A 6,049-nucleotide genomic window follows, 5' to 3' on the forward strand; every position below is an offset into this window, starting at 1 on the left:
TCTATTAGAAAAATCTGCTCCATCCAATTAGGGCTTCAAAAATCCAACTACAATTGTACGAAACTAGTTTTTTTTTTTCACAAAATCAAAATCTGGTTTTATAGCCTAACAATTATAATACTTTACTCTTGGCTTCTGAGTATTAACATACATTTCATAAATTTCATTCTAGTTTGGAAATACAATTCCAACCCATATATTTCATGTTTAGTATTTTGTATCAGGGGAAATTTTAAATATAAGCATCTAACATTTCATAATACAGATTGGGGTTTTTTTAAGATTTTATTTATTCATTTGACAACTGATTGTTTTAAATAGCGTTAAGAATTCAATTTCCAGGGTTAAAACCATCATTCATTACAAAGTGAGTACAAACAAACCTTACAGTCTCTCACCACATTTCTGTATTTTATATAGACAGAAAAATGGTTATGCAATGCAAAGATTCCCAAAGGTAAAATTCATCTCTCTTATAAATTTCCAGGTACTTAATATGTACTTTTTATATGAAATGTTGTGGGCTAGGGGGTATAAGGTATATTCAGTGGTATAATATATTCTCTGCCCTCAAGGAGTTTATAATCTAACAGAGAAAATAAGATTAACACATAATAGTAAAATCAACAGGTGACAAGACAAAAATGGGTAATGTAATTAAGTGACCAAGGAGTAGTATTTATGAGTTTAGAGAAGCACGTGGTTTGGGACGGTTTCTAGATGATGATGAGATGAAAGTTTATCATACTGTACCACAACTGTTTATTTACTTGTCAGATTCCCCATTACAATGTTAAGCTCCTTGAAAGCAGTGATCCTCTTATTGTATGAGTTAAACACAAAGCTCATGCCTGCAAAGGTATACACTCAATACACAGATGGTAAATAATATATGAAAAACAGAACAAACCTTAAAAAACTTAGGCAAGGAGGATCTAAATACAAAAATAAGAAAATTCAATTTTTAGCAGAGCTAGTCGTCTTAAGCAAAAGCATATGGGTGGAAAAGTAAGAATGATTCTGCAATACTAGGTTAAGCCAATGTACCCAGAGGGTAGGATCATGAAGATAAAGCAGATAAGATAGAAATGGAATAGTTAGTACAACCTCAACTGAGACTGAAAGTAGTTAAGTCCAATTAGGAGACTGAAATAATCCACACATAAGCCAAAGAAGACCTAAGCCAAGAAATGGGTAGTGGAAAAGGAAACTACTTATATATAACCCAACACCCATTAGAAGGAAAAATTGTACTTGCTTCAGTAGTACACACTAAAATTAGAATGATACAGAGACTAGCATAGCTGCTCAGCAAGGATGACATGCAAATTCATGGAACATTACATAGTTTATTAAAAAAAAAAAAAAAAAAGAATTGCCAGCATATGTTGACCTTGTTAGAGAGAGAATAAAAAAGTGTGGCGGGGCGCCTGGGTGGCTCAGTGGATTAAGCCACTGCCTTCGGCTTAGGTCATGATCTCAGGGTCCTGGGATCGAGCCCCGCATTGGGCTCTCTGCTCTGCAGGGAGCCTGCTTCCTCCTCTCTCTCTGCCTGCCTCTCTGCCTACTTGTGATCTCTCTCTCTGTCAAATAAATAAATAAAATCTTTAAAAAAAAAAAAAAAAAAGTGTGGAAAGTAAGGATGACCAACTCTTCAACTCTGGGTAACAGGAAACATAGTGGTGCATTTTCAACACAAGATGGGGCGTTAATTTTGATTATTAATCATATTATAAGTTGTTTTAATATTAAACTTGGATTTTTATCCATCTAACAATAAATTTCAAGAAGGAAGTATGAGATTTTCAGACAGACCATTGGAGAGATCCGGATTGGATATATTTCCTTTAAAAAAACGCTTAATCAGAGCTTTTGGCTAAATCCAGGAGAGTAAATCTGAGCTGTAGGAGATATCAGTTAAATTTTTTTTTAAGATTGTATTTATTTCTTTGACAGAGAGAGAGACACAGCAAGAAAGGGAACACAAGCAGGGGAATGGGAGAGGGAGAAGCAGGCCTCCCCCCAAGCAGGGAGCCCAAGGCGGGGCTCGAACCTAGGACCCTGGGATCATAACCTGAGCCGAAGGGGGTGCTTAATGACTAAGTCACCCAGGCACCCCAGATAACCGTTAACGTTGAAGGACACTGGAAAAAAGAGGAAAAGACCAATGGAAAAAGACACTCAAGATAATGCAGCAGCAAAGAGGCTAAAGAGCAATCTTAACTCAAGGGGCTGGTAATAATGGAGATACTACCAGAAGATTAAGGAGAAGGATTTGACCACCATGGAAGACATCAATTATCTTTGAGAATCTAAATCAGGTTCTCAATTTTAAAGGAGAACAAATGCTGAAAACTTTGACATAATTTACATAATATGTACATAGTACTACCTCAAAAAGCGTGGATATAAAAAAAAATTATAATGCTTAGCAATAAGGAAGTGCGTGTGTGTGTGTAAAACCAGGAGGGGGAAGGAAGGGCAGGGGAGTGGGAACTGGTACACATTTAAACACAAGAAAATAAACTAATAATCAGAATCCAAGAATAAAATAATCAAGCTGGCAGAATGAATAACTAGTTGTTGACTTTTAAAAGCATTTTTTCGGGGCGCCTGGGTGGCTCAGTGGGTTAAGCCGCTACCTTCAGCTCAGGTCATGATCTCAGGGTCCTGGGATCCAGTCCCGCATCGGGCTCTCTGCTCAGCAGGGGGCCTGCTTCCCTCTCTCTCTCTGCCTGCCTCTCTGCCTACTTGTGATCTCTTTCTGTCAAGTAAATAAATAAAATCTTAAAAAAAAAAAAAAGCATTTTTTCAGGGCGCCTGGGTGGCTCAGTGGGTTAAGCCACTGCCTTTGGCTCAGGTCATGGTCTCATGGTCCTGGGATCAAGCCTCACATTGGGGGGGGGGGGGGTCTCTACTCAGCAGGGAGCCTGCTTCCCCCCTCTCTCTGCCTGTCTCTCTGCCTACTTGTGATCTCTTTCTCTGTCAAATAAATAGTCTTTTAAAAAAAATAAATCTAAAAAAATAAAATAAAATAAAAGCATTTCCTCAATAGTTCTTTAGACCTGCTTTGTCTAAAATGGTAGGCACCAACTATATGTGGCCATTTAAATTTATTAAATTAAGTTAAAAATTCAGTTCCCACTTCACCCCAGCTACATTTCAAGTGCTCCACAGCCACATGTGGATAGTGGTTATTGTATGGGACAATGCATATATTTCCATAATCCCTGAAACTTTTAGTGGACAAAAATGCTTCATGCCACAGCCTTTTGAAAGTATGTAAATTAACTCCAAACATTTCTGAAATGTGCTTGTATTTAATGGAACAATGTATTCATCCTCTTTGGTCCTTCTCCAGGGTAAGCACAAGCACCTAATGTATGCACAAATATAGCATTTTACTGAGAAAGTCATAAATCAAAAATAGAATTCAACTTGCACTGAACCATTAGCAATGATTACGAATCCCCAGAAATACTACCTAACTGGTGAATGTCTTCTTTTTCAGTTGTTTTTCCTGACACACCAATTCATCAAGCATTTTCAATAAATACAATTCACAGATGGGTTCCACAGATGGACAGACTGAGGCTTATCGTGAGGAACAGTTAATTGAGAACAGCTATGAGGAATGTCAGTTGCTCCAGTGTTTCTCTCTCTGAAGATTCTCTTTCAACAGCCAGAGCTTAGTCAGCCTTTCCATGTACTTCCAGAGATAGCACTTCCTTTAACCTTTCTGACAGGTATCAAAATCTCACCTATGGGCTATATCAAATGCTAGCTAAGAAATCAACCATGCACCAGATACCTCCTACTACATGTGTACTATGTAGGTAGGTAGATATTTCATCTGAGACAATTATCCACTGCACTATTATGGCATAATAAATACCCAGTTTCATACTGCTTTTCTGCCAAGAAACTAAATGAAAACTGTTCAAAAAAGCATCTTCTCCAGTTCCCCTGTATTCACTATAAATGTCATTACTCATATTTATCTGTATATGTTTAACACAGTTATATTCCTAAATGCATTCAGAGTGGACTCCAGCAAGTCTTAAAAACAGATGTGAATAATAGAAGGACACATTTTGAAGGGATAGGAAGAAGAACTAAGAATAATTCCAACCCAATGTCCATTTATGGTTTGTCTCCCTCCCAATCCCATCTTGTTTCATTTATTCTTCTCCTATCCCCCTACCCCCCCATGTTGCTTCTCCATGTCCTCATATCAGGGAGATCATATGATAGTTGTCTTTCTCCGATTGACTTATTTCACTAAGCATGATACGCTCTAGTTCCATCCACGTCGTCGCAAATGGCAAGATTTCATTTCTTTTGATGGCTGCATAGTATTCCATTGTGTATATATACCACATCTTCTTGATCCATTCATCTGTTGATGGACATCTAGGTTCTTTCCATAGTCTGGCTATTGTAGACATTGCTGCTATAAACATTCGGGTACACGTGCCCCTTCGGATCACTATGTTTGTATCTTTAGAGTAAATACCCAGTAGTGCAATTGCTGGGTCATAGGGTAGTTCTATTTTCAACATTTTGAGGAACCTCCATGCTGTTTTCCAGAGTGGTTGGACCAGCTTGCATTCCCACCAACAGTGGAGGAGGGTTCCCCTTTCTCCACATCCTCGCCAGCATCTGTCATTTCCTGACTTGTTAATTTTAGCCATTCTGACTGGTGTGAGGTGATATCTCATTGTGGTTTTGATTTGTATTTCCCTGATGCCGAGTGACGTGGAGCACTTTTTCATGTGTCTGTTGGCCATCTGGATGTCTTCTTTGCAGAAATGTCTGTTCATGTCTTCTGCCCATTTCTTGATTGGATTGTTTGTTCTTTGGGTGTTGAGTTTGCTAAGTTCCTTATAGATTTTGGATACTAGCCCTTTATCTGATATGTCATTTGCAAATATCTTCTCCCATTCTGTCAGCTGTCTTTTGGTTTTGTTAACTGTTTCCTTTGCTGTGCAAAAGCTTTTGATCTTGATGAAATCCCAATAGTTCATTTTTGCCCTTGTTTCCCTTGCCTTTGCCGTTGTTCCTAGGAAGATGTTGCTGCGGCTGAGGTCGAAGAGGTTGCTGCCTGCATTCTCCTCAAGGATTTTGATGGATTCCTTTCTCACATTGAGGTCCTTCATCCATTTGGAGTCTATTTTCGTGTGTGGTGTAAGGAAGTGGTCCAATTTCATTTTTCTGCATGTGGCTGTCCAATTTTCCCAGCACCATTTATTGAAGAGGCTGTCTTTTTTCCATTGGACATTCTTTCCTGCTTTGTCGAAGATGAGTTGGCCATAGAGTTGAGGGTCGATTTCTGGGCTCTCTATTCTGTTCCACTGATCTATGTGTCTGTTTTTGTGCCAGTACCATGCTGTCTTGATGATGACAGCTTTGTAATAGAGCTTGAAGTCCGGAATTGTGATGCCACCAACGTTGGCTTTCTTTTTCAATATTCCTTTGGCTATTCGAGGTCTTTTCTGGTTCCATATAAATTTTAGGATTATTTGTTCCATTTCTTTGAAAAAAATGGATGGTATTTTGATAGGGATTGCATTAAATGTGTAGATTGCTTTAGGTAGCATAGACATTTTCACAATATTTATTCTTCCAATCCAGGAGCATGGAACATTTTTCCATTTTTTTGTGTCTTCCTCAATTTCTTTCATGAGGCTATGGACATTGGGGAGGGGAGGCAAACCATAAGAGACTATGGACTCTGAAAAACAACCTGAGGGTTTTGAAGGGTCAGGGGTGGGAGGTTGGGGGAACAGGTGGTGGGTAATGGGGAGGGCACGTTTTGCATGGAGCACTGGGTGTTGTGCAAAAAGAATGAATACTGTTACGCTGAAAAAATAAATAAAATGGAAAATTAAAAAAAAAAAAAAAAAGAATAATTCCAACCTTCTCTACTTTCCACAGTGGAATACTGGCTTTTTCTGGCATACAATTCCCAGTGAAGTTCTGTATGGCATTTCAGGAACTTGCAAGGACACAGACTATCAACAGTACTCAACAAATTTGAATTACACTT

The 6,049-nt window shown here is 38.5% G+C and overlaps 1 pseudogene; it reads left to right on the forward strand.

The window, feature by feature from the left end:
• Window positions 1-1,252: 1,252 nt before the first annotated feature.
• LOC123939526 lies at window positions 1,253-1,352 on the forward strand (annotated as a pseudogene).
• The last annotated feature ends 4,697 nt before the right edge of the window (window positions 1,353-6,049 follow it).

This window comes from Meles meles, chromosome 3 (assembly GCF_922984935.1).
Source record: "Meles meles chromosome 3, mMelMel3.1 paternal haplotype, whole genome shotgun sequence".
Classification (NCBI taxonomy): domain Eukaryota; kingdom Metazoa; phylum Chordata; class Mammalia; order Carnivora; family Mustelidae; genus Meles; species Meles meles.